Raw genomic sequence first — 19,559 nt, forward strand, 5'->3', positions numbered from 1 at the left:
TATCGGAGGCGAGTGTACGGAAACCACAATTGCAAGAAAGGCGGTCCGAAATGTCAGGTGGTTTTGCTGAGCGGTTTTGTTGCTGCGTGCTGGCTGAGTTGTTGTCCACGTCCGCGTCCACGCTGCCTGCAGTTGGAATTAATATTCCAACACTCCCCCTTAATTTCAACTGCTGGGCGTTCAGTCATACCCAAACACTTCATCAAAAATTCAAAACTTTTCTGATCCAATGGTTTGGTCAGAATATCTGCTACCTGCTCCTTCTCTGCTCTTATGGAAAATTTAATTTCATATCTCTCCCTTATAAGAACATCCATATGATAGAGTTCTTCCAGGGTCTTCATCAAATCTTCAATCTCTTCCTCTGTCATATTGACAAGGGTGTTGGCAGTGAAGCCCATCTCAGCCATCTTGGCAAGAGTTACATATCGAACTCTATATTCTTTAAACAGATCTTCAAGGAACTTTAATTCCTTTCTCCCATTCATGGGTTCTGTCCATTTCTTATCTTTAACTCCATCTTCTAAATAAACAGGGTCATCAACATGACTAGATAAAGCAAACAAAGAATTCATACCTTCATTTGTTGCCTCTTGTTCATTTCTCTTCAAGGGTGTCTCTTGCTGCCCTTGCGTTGGCACTGCTGTTTGGGGATGTACTTCATCCATCTCCTAATCATCTTCATTATGAGTCAAACAGTTTTTATCATTCACTGTTTTCTCTAAGCTTTCATCACAAGCTTCTTCCTCAATGAACTGAGGTTTTACTGTCTTCACTTTCTCCATGTCTTGATAGGCTATCTTGAGAGTTTCCCATGCTTCTTTGGATGTCTTAGCTGCTGCTATCCACTTGGAGGTTGAGAGCCTCTTACTCATCACTAGTCGAATTCATTGAGGAAAGTGTCACTGGAGAAGATTCTGGAAGCTTCCATGGTCTTTCCACCTCGTTGAATGAGCTTGCCATTTGTCATTTCCCGCTCAGCGCACCGTGTTAGTGTGTCCAAGTGCGTTGCAATGCACCTAGCCAGTGCATTTGGGTGCTTTGCAACGCAGGCAGCTAGTAGAGCATCTGAATTGATCCTGAATTGACTGTTTCTGAGTGGTTTTTGGTGGAGAACTTCTGGGAGAAGCTGTCATTGGTTGACCTTGTTCCTTTAGGAGCTGTAACAACATCTTTAGGGACTTTGGATCCCTTGGATTATGGACATTTCATGCTTATAGCTGTAAGGCACAAAAATGTCTATAACAGTTGCCCCCTAAAGTATGAGGCCGTTTATCGGGTGAAATGCTTTATTAGGAGGATCCGAAGTTCATTCAATGCTGGGAGGAGACCTGTAATAAGGTACAATACAATACATTACTCTTCATACTGTCTTCATGATATAGCTGAGGCGGGCATTCCCATGCTCAGCTTTATAAATTCATTTTTATGTACATAGGACAGACAATTGTCTGATGGTAGACTGATGATCCTGCTGAAATCATCATCCCTTTGGTAGGATGATTGTCTGTGCTGCAATGCTGTACATGTCAATGTCTTTATTTTTCCTGAATATATATCGCAGCCCGGATGGATGAAACTAGATCCGGGGTCTTCAATCTCGTCCGATCTTCACTCTAAGTACAAGTCAATCCATGTGAGAAATGTTTTGAAGTCGAACATGGAAAGACATCGCTTGATTACCAGTCAATGATGTAAACTGTTAACAAGCGTGAGAGGAATCACCGATAATGATAATGACCCTCAAGGTACTGCAGTACAATTCACGTGGTGTGAATAAAGGACTTGGCGTCCAACACCACGCAAAATCTTTCGCTCGAAGGTCATTGATGTATACCTGTCGTCGGAAGTGAGAAACTTGCCATTGAGGCATGCAAGCTTCAAAGTACTGAAGGGGGTGTTCCTAGATCAACTTCTTGGATAATGCGCTGATGTCGACAAGAAGCGATCCGTCAAAGGAGGGCCTTGATCTATCCCACATCAGTGACACAGAACGGAGCAAATGATTTTGATGGAGGTGAAAACAATCTGATGATATATGGTTCAGGGTGGCGGTCATGAAAGAATGAAGTATAATGTATGGTAGTGGATGGGACACGGTTGACTTCTCTAGATGACTTCTCTTGAACATATCGGTGACACTTGTGTGATGGATTGGTAGCATTTACCCCAAAGGTGGATGGTATGGCGAGACCATGGTGATGTGACCGGTGAATGGAACAACCCAACCCGACTCAGGCACGGAGCGGAAGTGTCATGTTCAAGAGCGACTTGCTACCAATAAAGGTTCTTTGAGTTTCTTCCCAATTTTTTCCCAATCATTGCTGACCAGTACCTCTTTATTTTTGTCAAGCTTGAGGAGGATAACATATGCTTGTTCTATAATTTTCCCTTCGGGCAAACCCATCGCTATGTTTTAACGAGCCTAGCGATAGTGAAACTCGTTCTCGTCTAAAGACAAGTTTGTCACTATTAATCTTTTTAACGAGTCTAACGACAAAGATAACTCGGTCCTTTTCATTTTTAGAGAGTCTAAAAAGGTACTTAAAGTTAACTCCAGAGTTCCTTTTTCGTCATCTAATCCCTTAAGTCCGAAAAAGTATAAAACAATACAGAAGGGATGAATTTTCGATAGTTTTAACAAGCCGAACAAAACAAGCGCTCGATCTTTTTGTGCAATAATCCCTCAGGTCCAAAAAGATTAAAATCTAGAGGAGGGATAGCACTTCCAGTCGCTTTAACGAGCTGGAAGGCCAAAACTCGGCAATCTTTTCATATTTTACGAGTCAGTTGAAAAGAGCTTAAAGAAGACTCGTCTTTTGAGGAACGAGTGATAAAATGGGTAGCAGTTGATTCCAGGTAAGGGTTGGAATTTTCCAAGCACGGCAGTGTCACAAGGATGGCTAGTGAAATCACTCTTCGCAGTTGTTCCTCAAAATGGGTAAACAATCATATGGAGGTGAATGATCGGCCAATGGAAAAGTGGAGGTGACGGTGCAAACACGACCAAGGCTGTAATGGCTGATAATGTTACATTCACGGTGGTTATTTACCGGAGGATAGTTCATTTTTTAACGAGCTTAAACGCGGGTTGAAACACTTGCTCGATTTTATGTTTATTTTTTAACGAGCTTGAACTATGCGCTAAAACTGCTCGATTATCCAGTCATATGATAAGAATGTCTCATGTAAGATTCCATTTTTTATGGAGCTTGCGCCTTACAAAGCTATGCCCCGCATCCTTTCTTTATGCAAGTTAGGAAACGACTAACCCAAAAAACAGATAAATAATCGCTCTTTGCTTGCACTCCAAAAGGTTTGCATGCCCCCAGGTATAAAACAGAGTTTCAAGGTTACCTCTACTTCACTTCCGCCAAAACAATTGTTTTACCGAGAGAGGCCTACCTCTTTCAGGTTACCCAAAGATTGTCCTGTTAATCTTTCAAACAAAACACTTCTTCAGCGATGTCTACCGAGATAAACAAAGGTGAGTGACAACGAGCGCCAAACACATAACTTTGACAAAAGAATCTTATTCTAGAACAACCCCTCTTCCAATCACGGAGGGGGTACGGACTAGTCATATTCTCCCGCGGAAACCTACCCTATACCTAAAGTTTTCCTGCCGAAGCAGACCAGGACGCATGCCCCCTAGGTTCCAGTCATATCCCTCCAAATTACTCACGCTCATCAGGAGGACGGACTGTGGGTTGAGACATTTCTTGCGTGAAGAGACCATTTAGGGAAGGTATATGACTATTTGCGATGCATGATCTGGGAAATGAAAGTTGGTCCAAGAGCTTGACCACTCTTCCTTCGTGCGGAAAACACATTACTCTAAAGAGTGAGGAGACGATGGCTCCCATGCAATATATATAGTCTCATCCAAGGATTAGGTTATAATCCAAGGGTCCTTGGACGACCATCACGTTCATTTGAACGGTCTTCCCTTTCAATGTTATGGGCACATTGGGGAGGATCCCTAAAGGTCGACTGGTTCCTTTATCAAATCCTGTCAGATTTCTCATTTCAGGCAAAAGCGATGGTGAACCAAGCGCTTTCCAAGCAATAGAGGAAAGGATACTCACAGATGCCCCCTCATCAATGATGGTCCCAGCCATGACCATTCTGTATATTTGGATGATAATTCTGAATGGTATGCTTGCTGGCAAACGGGGTCTGCCTAGTTGGTTCCAGTCGAAGGAGACAACTAGGTTGCTTGGAGGTGGGACCGAGTAGACGGTCGGGTATCGCTCTGACGAACTTCCTTCCTGCGATAAAGGAATGGGGGGGGTGCCCCCGTGCTCGTCGGAGTCTGTGTTGATGAAAAGAATCTGGATGGTGTCATCCTTATCCTCTTCAGTGACTGTATCATTCGAAGATAAAACCTCTGAAGGCAAGACCGGGTCAACTGCCGCCTCGACCTTTTGACTTTTGTCGGGTATGGATTCAGCTGGTTCATCTTCGATGACCGGCGCTTCAGCTGACCACTCGAGCGAGCCAGCTGGATTTTCAACTAACGAAGGACTCGGCAAGAGCTTTTTATATCCAGGAGGAAGTCGTAACGGTGAAACCGGACGATCATCCAAAACTCTTTTCGCTTCGTCTAAGAAGGGACAGCGGTGGATGGCGTGGTTGCCTTCGCACAGTCTACAGGGAGATCTAGCTCTCCCTTTTTGTCCTGGGACTTCACTTTCGCTAGTTGACGGTGTGCTCTCAACATGGCTATCAGAGGTTGACGCCACCGGATTGTGCAAACGGGGAGACCAGTCCCTTAGTATCTGAGGGATGCAGGGACAATCTCTGTGAAAGTGGTCTCCCTTGCATATGACACATGGCGATTTAGGCCTAGTCAGTGCTGTGTGTGGATTTTCGTTAGACGACACTCGTTTTCCCCCAGTCGCTTTTGGCTCCTTCTTCTTCTTCTCTTTCTTTTCCTTCTTCTCATTAGGAACTTGGTTTTTTGTTTTACCAGTTCTGTCAAGCGAAGAGGAAGGGAGAGAGGAAGAATTAGAGGAAGTAGAAGGTTGGTGGGTACCTCTGGACTGGTCTAACTGCTGATTCGACTATTCAGGAATAGTGGTGTTCTAAACGACATTGGTTGAGAAGAGCCAGACCGGCAAGCCAATTTTCAGTCCTAGAAGTGACAATGTGGCCATATGGGGTGCACCAACATCTCCCCAAGAGGAGAAGGGACTAGGATTTCCACCAAGGGGAACTCCTTGGTTGGTAGGCTCCATTTTCTCAACCTAAAGATCAACGCAGGAAAAAGGGTATGAATATTCCGTTTAAAATAAATTTTAACGACGCTTGGACACAACTTGCTTTTTCAATTTTAAAGAGTCGAGAAAAAGCAAAAGATGACTCTAGTTGCCTTCGATGTTTTAACGAGCCTGAAGTGACAAATGCTCGGATGGAATTTTTCCATTATAGAGTCTGAAAAAGACCAAAAGGAACTGCTCTGGAGTTCTAGGTAGAGGGTGTGAAAAACTTTTCGCAAAACCGCAGAATACTTTTTAAGGTACGGGCGGTCAATCTTCCCGAATGCTGTGTTCAGTGCATTGCGATCAGTAGGGCGGCCGACACGACTTCCTATGGATAAAGGTTTTATGCCTATAGGGGTCTCCCAATATATACTCGACGGTACATGGGAGCACAATCCTTACTGGCGCTTATCGTCTCTCAGGAGGAATCACCCAACCATCAGCGAGATCGATAGTCACCAGGTTTTACGACGCCGGAACACGTCTCTAGCCTAGACCTCTATGTTGTGCGTTAAGTTACAAAGCGTTGTTAAGTTCATTCAATTTATTTTAGGTTGATATTTCTTAGAAGTTTTCCTTTTTGGATCACCACGAGATGTATGATACAATTCCTAAATGCAGTCTAAAGATGATAAGCAAGCATTTATCTCTTTTCAACAATGAAAATCCTAGCTACAAGGGGAAAAGAAAGACACAATCTTTTCTCAAAGAGCAAAGAGCACACTGTAAATGCACTTTCCCTAAATCAAAGCATGCAAACTATCAATATGCAAATGCACAAATGCATGTATTTTTTTTCACTTTCTTAATATTGATGCCTAAAAAGAAAGCTGTTGTACAAAATTTGAATTCGATTTCAAGTGAAAACACAAACAAGTTTCTTTTTGAACTCAAAAAGACGATTACGACACTTTATGATTTTGAAGTAAACACTTGTTTCGACACTAGAAATTCATAAATTCAAACCAAAAGACAAAAGTAAAAGCGCAATCAACTGTCAACAGCAATAAACTTACTCCTAAGATCAAAACGACACTTACGACAGGTCTAGATCTAAGGGCGACAGTATGACTAGTTTACTTTTGTAATGGGAAACTGCAAATGATGTAACAAATACACAAAGAACAAATACAGTTTCTTTATACAACTGAGGCGGAATTGAGGCAAAGAAAAGGGGTTTCAGATAGGTACACACATTGATAACAGGCTGCAAAAAAAAAGAGATAAAACTGAGTAAAAGGAAGCAGGGAACCACAGCTGCACAGGGCAAAGGCTGATCAGCGCACCCCCAGCACAGAGAAACTGAATTGCAGCGCAGGTAGCCCTCTCGGGACCTGCGTTGAAATGAAGAACCTCTTCACAGAGCCTGCGCTGAAGCAGAAATGAGAATTGTCTCTAGGTTCTGGGTCACAGTTTGCAGTTTAATCTACAGTTTTTGGCCGGATAAAAGCTATCAATTAGGTACAATTAGGAGGATGATTTAAAGGAGGACTAAGATCTATCACAAAGGGCTGTTAGAGCACTTGTGGATCAGATGTTCAAATCATAAACAGGCCCAGTGAATGGACTAGAGTAGCAGATCTCTACTTTGCATTTGTAAATGGCAAATGCAGTTCGATTCGGCACTCCTGAGTTTATGAGAAGAACAACAATAGAAACACAAATAAACTAACAAGATACGGTCCCCAGCGGAGTCGCCAATTTGTTGTTGGGAAAAGTATCCATTCGGAATGCCCCTATCCCACTCTAAGGTGTGATATTGCCTTAGCAACAAACAAGGAAAACTAATTGAGTATTCTTCTTTATGAAATGTAAATGAGGAGAAAGGATGTAACTAACCTGTGTCTTCCGCTAGTTTGTCGATCCAATCGCTCCTCTCTTCAGTGGCTCCCAGCTCCTTGCTCCTTCACCGGCCTAGCTTCACCGAATTCCTGTAAGATCACAAGAGAGAGAAACTACACGAAGATATAGATATACATTCATAAAAAGCTCAAGATCAAATTAAGCTAAACATGCAAATATAACAAAACATCATTGGTACACAGCATGTAGGAGAAACTCAAATAGTTTATTGATAGAATAAGAAAGTCCAAGAGGCGATACAACCAAGTGAGTTCCGATCCAGCATCTACCTCCCAGCAAAGGAATCCCTTCCTCTCCTCCAACAAAGCATAAATCACCCAATGTACTAATCTCAATCTCAAACCAACAGCAATTCTCTGCAAAGTACAAAATTCCAGCCTCCTGGATCTCTGGGTGAGAGACCCATATATATATGTAAGCAGAGAGGATGAGTCAGCTTATGTTTTGACTTGTGGCTTCTCTCTGTCAGTTCTTGCTTCCACTTGGAGGTTGAGAGCCTCTTACTCATCACTAGTCGAATTCATTGAGGCAAGTGTCACTGGAGAAGATTCTGGAAGCTTCCATGGTCTTTCCACCTCATTGAATGAGCTTGCCATTTGTCATTTTCCGCTCAGCGCACCCTGGTAGTGTATCCAAGTGCATTGCAATGCACCTAGCCAGTGCATTTGGGTGCTTTGCAACGCAGGCAGCTAGTGGAGCTTCTGAATTGATCCTGAATTGACTGTTTCTGAGTGGTTTTTGGTGGAGAACTTCTGGGAGAAGCTGTCATTGGTTGACCTTGTTCCTTTAGGAGCTGTAAAAACATCTTTAGGGACTTTGGATACCTTGGATTATGGACATTTCATGCTTATAGCTGTAAGGCACAAAAATGTCTATAACAGCCACCAAAACAAGGCCATCAGCAACCAAAAGATAGAGTCGTGGAACAAGAAAACCGAAGACAGAGCCAAGGGTTAGAGAAGGTTCACTTACCAGAGCTGAGTTTTGCTAACGACGGAAAGAAATCGTGTGACAAGGCCATAGTTGCAGAGCACCCACTGCTCACCAGGAGTAAGAACAGTTAGCAATAGTCGAAAACGAGGGAAAATACTAAAACATGGAGGGGAAGAGCTTACCTCTGGTTTGGTCCCGGAATAACGTCGAGAGCCGAGCTTCCCCACAACCATGACCTGCAAAGAAGAACCAAGTCCACAATCAGATAGCGAGGTGGACATCTGAAAGCCAGTAACACAATCGAAACTAGAAAATAGCAAGGACCTAAGACCGTAACTAGAGCCGAACAAATAAAGACCCACGACTGAGACTAGAGGTCCTGAGACTTCAGAACAGGGTGTTGAGTAGAGAACATTGTCGAAGAGTGTAAACATTGTCAAAGAGTCTAAGCGAAACCCTGAGGAGTAGAAACCTGTGATAGAGCGGAGAGACTCCCCTCGACAATGCAACAGAAGGCCGGAGCAAACAAAGTGAAATGAGCCGAGCTAGGGTTTCTTGGTCACAGTAAAGGGCGGGAGGAGTGAACCCCAAGACCAGGACACTTTTCCTCAAACAATTAAACCACAGTACTATGCCATAAAGTCAACTAACCACATGACGATCAAAATACAATTAGCAGTTAATTATCAAACCGTAGGTTTACAGGACTGGTCCCATCAATTCTCCCTCCTGATCAGATCTCAAAATTTCGATGTAATTACCAGTTTGTTTTTCCACCATACTCTTAAACTCTTTAAAGTACTCAAAAACATCACTCTTCTTTCTTATGAAATAAATCCATGTATACCTAGATCTATCATCCACAAAATTAAGAAAATACCATGCTCCACCGATAGATCTAGTTTGCATAGGTCCACATACATCAATATGAATTAATTCAAGTATTTCCCTTTGCTTTTTTTCTTTATGTATAGGAAATTCCTCTCTATGTTGCTTGCCAAGTACACATGCTTCACATTCAACATGATCATTCTTCAAGACATGAAGACCTTCAACCATTGTGTTCTTTTGAAGTAGCATTAAATCTTTGTGATTTAGATGTCCATACCTTTGATGCCATAACTCTACTATTGATATTGTTGTAGATGTCAACGCTTGATGACTTTTCCTGGTCACATCCAACTTATACAAGCCTCCAACTCTGGTACCTATGGCAATAACCTTGTACTGATCTTGAATGTCTTTCACTACACACTGTGATTTAACAAATTCCACCTTCAAATCTTGGTCAACAATAGTAGAAATAGAAATTAAATTCTTTTTTATACCAGGAACATACATCACATTATGGATCTGTCTCTCTTGTCCATTAGGCAAATTCACACCTATTACTCCATAACCTTGAACTTTAAGTGATCTGTTATCTCCTAGATAAACATATGTTCCATCAATGTTTTCATAATATTCATCAAACCACTCCTTATTACAAGACATATGGAGTGATGCACCAGAATCAATGAACCAAGCATTCACATCATCATTTTCCACAGACAATGCAGCATCAGAAACAAACAATTTAAGATTTTTAAATCCATCATTGATTGGGGTTTCTTTGTCCACAAAATTTCCATTATGCCTTTTGTTTCTTTGCCTAGACTCATTATATTTCCTTTTATAGCAATCTTTAGAATGATGCCCAGGTTTGCCACAATAATAACAATCATCATTTCTCTTATCATGGATTGGAAATTTAGACTGTGTCATACCTTTCTGTTTCGCTTGAAACTTGCCTCTGTATGGATGTTTGCCCTTGGCTACCAACGCCAAATCTGAACTACTAGAGCCCAAATTAAAGCTCTTCATCCTCTCCTCCTCTTGTAGAAGAATTCCTGTCAATTCATCAAATGTAGGGGCTTCTCTCTAGCTGAAAGACTTGAAACAAAAATTTGATAATCTTGCACTAAGCCATTTAATGTGATGGTGACTAAGTCATTACTAGACACCTTTTCACCAATATCTCCTAACTTATCACTTAAATCTTTGACACGAGATATGAAATTGCTTATATTTTCATTTGCTTCCATTTTTAGAGATAAAAGCTTAGTCTTCAAAAACAAGATCCGGTTTGTATTTGTTGTTTCATACAAACCCTTCAGCATATCCCATGTTTCCTTTGATGTCTTGCAATCTCTGATGTGAGGAATAATGTTGTCCTTTACGGACATACGCAACAACACCTTTGCTTTCGTCTCCCTTCTCTCCCAATCTGGAATAGAAGCTGCAACAGTGGGTTTGGGCTCATCCCCACTCACAATGGACCACAAATTATAACCTTCTAAAATAGTCAGCAACTTGAATTTCCAATTCACATAATTTCCTCCATCAATTTTGGTGGATTCATTCAAATAAGTATCACTCAACAAATTTGACATGATGGAAAAAAAAAACTTTTTCCAATCAATAAAATGCCACCAGATCTAAATCCAAATGCACCCAAATTCACCAAATCCGAGAAAAATTTCACCACACATGCACCATAAAAATCTTTACTAACTCCTTTTCACTATTAAAAATTTCCACCAACATTTTTTTTTACCTTTCACCACTTTAAATAAAAAACAAATACTAAAAAACCTTATCACTCCTTAGGATAATCTTCTCATTAAAAATAAATTTTAATATGCCGCTCCACAAAGAAATTATGTGCTCACACTCTCCGCACTGCTGTGCGATGTATATACTCCTTTGTTTACATGTTGTTCAACTCAAACTACAATCAACACATAAAAACCTTTTATGCTGCTCCCCCTGTTTTCTTTCGCTGCCGCGAGCTCACACATTGCACTGCTGTGCATATCCTCCTTGCAAAACTCTACGCACTGTTGTGCGATACATTACATGCCTCACACACTGGTCGACTCATAAAAACCATTTCTTGAAACATATGCGCTCCACCTGTTCTTTCACTGCTGCGCACTTACATCTCTCCCATGTGCAAAATACAACAATACAGAGCACATTCATTTTTTTTGGCTCATTACAGATATATATATATATATATATATATATATATATATATATATATATATATATATATATATATATTAACCCTAAAACAAAAGCATATATGAAAACATAAAACGAACGTGCACTTAATTATTTTACGTGCCGTAAATAAAAAAACTTCAATGTTTACCAACTTTCTACGACCAGGAATAGTTCATTAAATGCCTTAATGGAAAAAATTTGTGGTCAACCAAATGTTTATTTTACTCCACGCAATCTCATTTAATGCAGGCCTGAATGCAAGTTAGATTGATGGACGGTGGAAATTGATGAGCTGCATCGGACGGTGGATGAAGATTTCGGGAGCCCACATCATGCTGAATGTTAGGCTCCAATATGGCAGGTTCAGCGGACGTACAGAAGACCACGCATCAACAGGTGATTGTATAGGAGGCATTTGTACGGAAACCACAATTGCAAGAAAGGTGGTCTGAAATGTCAGGTGGTTTTGCTGAGCGGTTTCGTTGCTGCGTGCTGGCTGAGTTGCTGTCCACATCTGCATCCACGCTGCCTGCAGTTGGAATTAAAATTCCAACACTCACCTTAATTTCAACTACTGGGCATTCAGACATACCCAAACACTTCATCAGAAATTCAAAACTTTTCTTATCCAATGGTTTGGTCAGAATATCTGCTACCTGCTCCTTCTCTGCTCTTATGGCAAATTTAATTTCATATCTCTCCCTTATAAGAACATCCATATGATAGAGTTCTTCCAGGGTCTTCATCAAATCTTCAATCTCTTCCTCTGTCATATTGACAAGGGTGTTGGCAGTGAAGCCCATCTCAGCCATCTTGGCAAGAGTTACATATCGAACTCTATATTCTTTAAACAGATCTTCAAGGAACTTTAATTCCTTTCTCCCATTCATGGGTTCTGTCCATTTCTTATCTTTAACTCCATCTTCTAAATAAACATGGTCATCAACATGACTAGATAAAGTAAACAAAGAATTCATACCTTCATTTGTTGCCTCTTGTTCTTTTCTCCTCAAGGGTGTCTCTTGTTGCCCTTGTGTTGGCACTGCTGTTTGGGGATGTACTTCAACCATCTCCTCATCATCTTCATTATGAGTCAAACAGTTTTTATCATTCACTGTTTTCTCTAAGCTTTCATCACAAGCTTCTTCCTCAATGAACTGAGGTTTTACTGTCTTCACTTTCTCCATGTCTTGATAGGCTATCTTGAGAGTTTCCCATGCTTCTTTGGATGTCTTAGCTGCTGCTATCCTTGGAAACGCACTCTCATCCACTGCTCGATACAAGAAGTAGAGGGCCTTAGCATCCTCCTTCTTATAGTTCTTCAACAGCTCTTTCTCTGCCTGAGTTAAGCTATTAAACTCATCATCATTTGTTGGTTTTTCAAAACCATCTTCAACAAATTCCCATAAATCTTCTGAGAAAAGAAAATCTCTCATAACTATTGCCCAATAGTCATAGTTTTTCCCATTGAGTAGTGGGAGCTGAGTATTAAAAATACCCATGCTAGTGCTGGTGCTGGCCATTCCTTGCACTTCTTAACTATGCTTTAAAATGCTTGACTGTGTATTAAAATAACTCACTGTCTTCAACAGTAACACAGAAAACTTGAGAAATACCTAGATCCTTTTGCTGAGTCTTCACGCTGCTGGAGAAGCTTTACTGCTGCAACAAAAGGAACCTTCCTTCAGCTTCTTTGACACCTTCAAAGAGCCTGGACTAGCTCTGATACCACTGTTGGGGATTTTTTTGCTAAAATCCCAAAAAACAAACAAACTGAACACACAGAGGCAGTGCTCTGTTTCCTTCTTTCCACAGGATCGTTTTGCACAGGGAAGCTTAAACAATTTTGTCTGAGAACAGAGTATTACATACCCAGAAAAATGTTGGTATTCATTAAACCTAAAATGCCTGATACATATTCATCCTCTTTCACTCAAAGGGATTTACCAAAAAGAAACATTTCAACCAACAAAAATAAAACTCTGTCTCCTCCTGAGATTTTACACTGCTGGGTAAAATTCTCATTTTCTTTTACTGCTGTAAAACCCTTTTTACATTTACTGGTGTAAAACTATTTTTACACATACTGCTGTAAAAATAAATTTTCATATGCAGCTCCACAAAAAAATTATGTGCTCACACTCTCCGCACTGTTGTGCGATGTATATACTCCTTTGTTTACATGCTGTTCAACTCAAACTACAATCAACACATAAAAACCTTTTATGCTGCTCTCCCTGTTTTCTTTCGCTGCTGCGAGGTCACACATTGCACTGCTCTGCATATCCTCCTTGCAAAACTCTAATCACTGTTGTGCGATACATTACATGCCTCACACACTGGTCGACTCATAAAAACCATTTCTTGAAACATATGCGCTCCACCTGTTCTTTCGCTGTTGCGCAGTTACATCTCTCCCATGTGCAACATACAACAATACAGAGCACATTCATTTTGTTTGGCTCGTTACATATAGATATATAGATATATATATATATATATATATATATATTAACCCTAAAACAAAAGAATATATGAAAACGTAAAACGAATGTGCACTTAATTATTTTACGTGCCGTAAATAAAAGAAATTCTACCAACTTTCTACGACCAGGAAGAGTTCATTAAATTCCTTAATGGAAAAAATCTGCGGTCAACCAAATTTTTATTTTACTCCACGCAATCTCATTTAATGCAGGCCTGAATGCAAGTTAGATTGATGGACGGTGGAAATTGATGAGCTGCATCGGACGGTGGACGAAGATTTCGGGAGCCCACATCATGCTGAACGTTAGGCTCCGATATGGCAGGTTCAGCGGACGTACAGAAGACCATGCGTCAACAGGTGATTGTATAGGAGGCGTTTCTATGGAAACCACAATTGCAAGAAAGGCGGTCCGAAATGTCAGGTGGTTTTGCTGAGCGGTTTCGTTGCTGCGTGCTGGCTGAGTTGTTGTCCACATCTGCGTCCATGCTGCTTGCAGTTGGAATTAATATTCCAACACTCCCCCTTAATTCCAACTACTGGGCGTTCAGACATACCCAAACACTTCATCAAAAATTCAAAACTTTTCTGATCCAATGGTTTGGTCAGAATATCTGCTACCTGCTCCTTCTCTGCTCTTATGGCAAATTTAATTTCATATCTCTCCCTTATAAGAACATCCATATGATAGAGTTCTTCCAGGGTCTTCATCAAATCTTCAATCTCTTCCTCTGTCATATTGACAAGGGTGTTGGCAGTGAAGCCCATCTCAGCCATCTTGGCAAGAGTTACATATCGAACTCTATATTCTTTAAACAGATCTTCAAGGAACTTTAATTCCTTTCTCCCATTCATGGGTTCTGTCCATTTCTTATCTTTAACTCCATCTTCTAAATAAACAGGGTCATCAACATGACTAGATAAAGCAAACAAAGAATTCATACCTTCATTTGTTGCCTCTTGTTCATTTCTCCTCAAGGGTGTCTCTTGTTGCCCTTGTGTTGGCACTGCTGTTTGGGGATGTACTTCAGCCATCTCCTCATCATCTTCATTATGAGTCAAACAGTTTTTATCATTCACTGTTTTCTCTAAGCTTTCATCACAAGCTTTCTCCTCAATGAACTGAGGTTTTGCTGTCTTCACTTTCTCCATGTCTTGATAGGCTATCTTGAGAGTTTCCCATGCTTCTTTGGATGTCTTAGCTGCTGCTATCCTTGGAAACGCACTCTCATCCACTGCTCGGTACAAGAAGTAGAGGGCCTTAGCATCCTCCATCTTATAGTTCTTTAACAGCTCTTTCTCTGCCTGAGTTAAGCTATTAAACTCATCATCATTTGTTGGTTTTTCAAAATCATCTTCAACAAATTCCCATAAATCTTCTGAGAAAAGAAAATCTCTCATAACTATTGCCCAATATTCATAGTTTTTCCCATTGAGTAGTGGGAGCTGAGTATTAAAAATACCCATGCTAGTGTTGGTGTTGGCCATTCCTTTCACTTCTTAACTATGCTTTAAAATGCTTGACTGTGTATTAAAATAACTCACTGTCTTCAACAGTAACACAGAAAACTTGAGAAATACCTAGATCCTTTTGCTGAGTCTTCACGCTGCTGAGAAGCTTTACTGCTGCAACAAAAGGAACCTTCCTTCAGCTTCTTTGACACCTTCAAAGAGCCTGGACTAGCTCTGATACCACTGTTGGGGATTTTTTTTCTAAAATCCCAAAAAACAAACAAACTGAACACACAGAGGCAGTGCTCTGTTTCCTTCTTTCCACAGGATCGTTTTGCACAGGGAAGCTTAAAAAAAATTGTTTGAGAACAGAGTATTACATACCCAGAAAAATGCACATTAAACATAAAATGCCTGATACATATTCATCCTCTTTCACTCAGAGGGATTTACCAAAAAGAAACATTTCAACCAACAAAAATAAAACTCTGTCTCCTCCTGAGATTTTACACTGCTGGGTAAAATTCTCATTTTCTTTTACTGCTGTAAAACCCTTTTTACATTTACTGGTGTAAAACTATTTTTACACATACTGCTGTAAAAATAAATTTTCATATGCAGCTCCACAAAAAAATTATGTGCTCACACTCCCCGCACTGCTGTGCGATGTATATACTCCTTTGTTTACATGCTGTTCAACTCAAACTACAATCAACACATAAAAACCTTTTATGCTGCTCCCCCTGTTTTCTTTCGCTGCCGCGAGCTCACACATTGCACTGCTGTGCATATCCTCCTTGCAAAACTCTACGCACTGTTGTGCGATACATTACATGCCTCACACACTGGTCGACTCATAAAAACCATTTCTTGAAACATATGCGCTCCACCTGTTCTTTCGCTGCTGCGCGCTTACATCTCTCCCATGTGCAAAATACAACAATACAGAGCACGTTCCTTTTGTTTGGCTCGTTACATATATATCTATCTATCTATATATATATATATATATATATATATATATATATATATATATATATATATTAACCCTAAAACATAAAACGAACGCACTTAATTATTTTACGTGCCGTAAATAAAAAAACTTCTACCAACTTTCTACGACCAGGAATAGTTCATTAAATGCCTTAATGGAAAAAATCTGCGGTCAACCAAATGTTTATTTTACTCCACGCAATCTCATTTAATGCAAGCCTGAATGCAAGTTAGATTGATGGACGGCGGAAATTGATGAGCTGCATCGGACGGTGGACGAAGATTTCGGGAGCCCACATCATGCTGAACGTTAGGCTTCGATATGGCAGGTTCAGCGGACGTACAGAAGACCATGCGTCAATAGGTGATTTTTGGAGAGGTAAATCCCCTCTACGGATAGAGGCGATCCCTACTAGCCCAGCAAGGGTCTAGCAACAATCAAACAATGCTGCTATGCATGTTCCTAATTACAATTAAACAAGAGGTAAAGAGCACCTACTTGGATTCCAGCGCTGTTGTTTTGCGAAGAGATGTTGCCTTTGCTCCTTCGCTTTGGCTGGTCACAATCCTCCGCGATCCCCGCGAATGGATACCTGCACACGCGAAGAGGAAACGAACACAAGCGTGAAATCTAGTAAAAGCAACCATACATCGGTCAGAAAAGATGTAATTCACATTTAACCATTGCAAGTACAAATGGGAATGGAACAATAATAGCAGTCATCTATTATTAATCAGAATAGAGAAGAGTACAACCAAATGTTCTGACGTCGGTAACCTTCTCAGGAGGGGCCAGTCAGCATGTATCTCAAGCATTCACCTTTGAGGATAATTCTCCCAAGACAAACAACTCTCTCTCTCACACAAGCAACACAAAACAACCTTCCCTAAGCAATCAATCACTTCCACACCTAGCACACCAAATACCTATAGTAGCAGCAATCTGAGCACTATAAGCTCTATACAATCCAAGCTATGTCTAACTAGCTGCTCATGGTAATGGTGGAAGTATATGTAGGAGAAGGAGTCTCCTAAAAGGGTGGAAGGATGAGCTTATCTTTGAGGGAAACGGTTGCAAAGGGTCGAACAATCGTGCCATAGAAGGGAGTCGACATTCACAAAGCTAACAACCAAGCCTGGAGTTATCTGGAAGGCTGGTTGTTTGAACAAATTCGCCCAAACTGGATCAGCGCGGATTATGAGGAAACTGCCGCGCTGTCGGCGCATATCAATAACTGGGACAGTCATGTCAGTGCGGAAGAACACGGGAAAGGCACACTGTAGGCCATCGCGGAAAAGTGATGTTCTTCCGCGCTGGCAGCGCATAGCATACATTACAAGGCGCCTGTCATCGCGGTTATTTTAGAGACAGACGCGCTGATGAACAAAACTTTGGAAAAATGGGTTTTTAGCCAGTTCAGGGAGCAAGAACTTAGTGATTGTGGAATCTGGGCACAGCAGGGTGGCTGACAGGAAGGCAGTGAGAAATTACTGTGTAACAGATGCCCCCTAAAGTATGAAGACCGAGAGAGTGGGAGGGGTGAAATGCTTTACAGCACACGCCGAACTGGAACACCACCAAGAAGGACCGAAATATCTCAGATAATCAAGTACATGCAGTCTAGGCATGGGCGCAGCCATCCGTGAAGACATGCGAAAAAGGTCTGTGGAATGGACGCAGCCACCCAGCGAAAAAGACCATAATAATGATAAGGTATGGTCGCAGCCATCCATGAAGACTCAGGTATGGGCGCAGCCATCCATCAATGAGTCATGTAATGATCATCCACAAAACCGCAACCTGGCCCTCAAAGATAGGGATCCAGGGTCTTGCGCTCCGTCCCGATCCGAACAAAGTACAAGTTCAAGCACGTGAACATATGAGTTGAAGTCGAACATGCATGAACATTGCCTGATTACCAGTCAATGATGAAAACTGTTAACAGACGCGAGAGGTACCACCAATAATGACAATGGTCCTCAAGGTACTATAGGTACAATCCGCGGCATGTGAATCAATGAGCTGGTGTCGAACACCCACGGAATCATTCGATCGGAGGCCAATGATGTAAACCTCGCGTCGAACACGAAGAACCTGCCATTGAGGCATGCAGGCTCTAAGGCACCTGAAGGGAGTCTCTAAGTCACCTTCCCGGATAATGAGCTGAAGTCGACAGGAAGGGACCTTGATCGAAGGTGGGCCATAATGTTTCCCACATCATCGACGCGAGACAGAGAAAAAATTATTTGTGTGAGATAGCAGATGAGGTTGTATTATTGCAGAGATCAACTTCTCTTGAACATATCGGCGGCGCTGCAGCGGGTTTGGCAGTATTTGACATCAAATGAGCAAAGGGTATAGCGATGATGGCAATGGGCAGATGAGAGGTCGAACAGGATATCCCAAACCCACGGAGGTCAATGAAAAACAAGATGAGATGATCCCACCCAGACACGAAGCAGAAGAGTGCCATGTTCAAGAGCGACATACTGCCGACACGACTATGATTACAGTTCCATTTCCCCACCATTTCTGGCAGGTACCCCGGTTATTTTTGGAGGACAAGCTTGACGGGGATAGCATATGCTTGAAGAGTGTCATTTCGACAATGTCCGATGTCATCAAGTGTTTAACGAGCCTGACAAAGGAAAAACTCGGCGTCTTTTCTTGTTTAGAGAGTCTGAAAAGACAGCGGGAAAGGAGACTCCGGGGGGGGTCCTTTTTCGTACAGTTGTGTCTCTCGAGCCCGAAAAAGTATAAAACTATGCTCGAAAGAACCGCCCGATCATTACGATCGGGGAGTACTTTTCGTAAATAGCGTCCTTGACCCGAAAAAGTAAAAAAGCGGTCAAAAACGCGTCGTTTTAGAACCAATAACGAGTATGAAACGACAAACACCCGGCAATCTTTTTAAGTTATACGGTCGGAAAAAGAGCTTAAAATGACCGCTTTTCTTTCCTTTTAACGAGCTAAAAAGAGGCTCGGCTATCTTCTCTTGTTTACCGTCGGAAAAGAGCTTAGAGACGACATCTATGGGGATCGTGCGAACGGAGGATCATTACGACCAAGTTACTTCATCTGGACCTGCACAAGAGCACTACCCGCATAAATCCATTCGATATGTATAGGAACATATTAAAACATGCATTTAACAAATTCAGGGCTTAAAGTTATGGTTAGAAATGGCAAAAACCCAAAAATATGGCAATTTAGGAGTTTTTTACTATAAATAGAAAGGAGTAATAAGTCATTTTCACCATTTCACTATTTTGGAACGTGAAGGACGTGGAGGAGCCAGAAAGTTGACGGAGCGATTTCCAGCCCGTACAGACACCGTTTTCCGATCTGCTTCTTCCAGGTAGGTTCTCGTTCCCTTGCCCTGCATTTTGATTGTTTTCAGTAGGATTTTAACGGTTCATGCTGCCCAATTGGGCGATTTTTTAATGCATGGGTGCGCGCTCGGTCAGCGCGGATATCCCCCACGGGTCCGCGCTGACCGAATTGGAACACAACGCGGCCA

Source organism: Pinus tabuliformis, chromosome 1_1 (assembly GCF_031772625.1).
Source record: "Pinus tabuliformis cultivar Carrire ecotype Pingquan chromosome 1_1, CPIR1, whole genome shotgun sequence".
Taxonomy (NCBI): Eukaryota; Viridiplantae; Streptophyta; class Pinopsida; order Pinales; family Pinaceae; genus Pinus; species Pinus tabuliformis.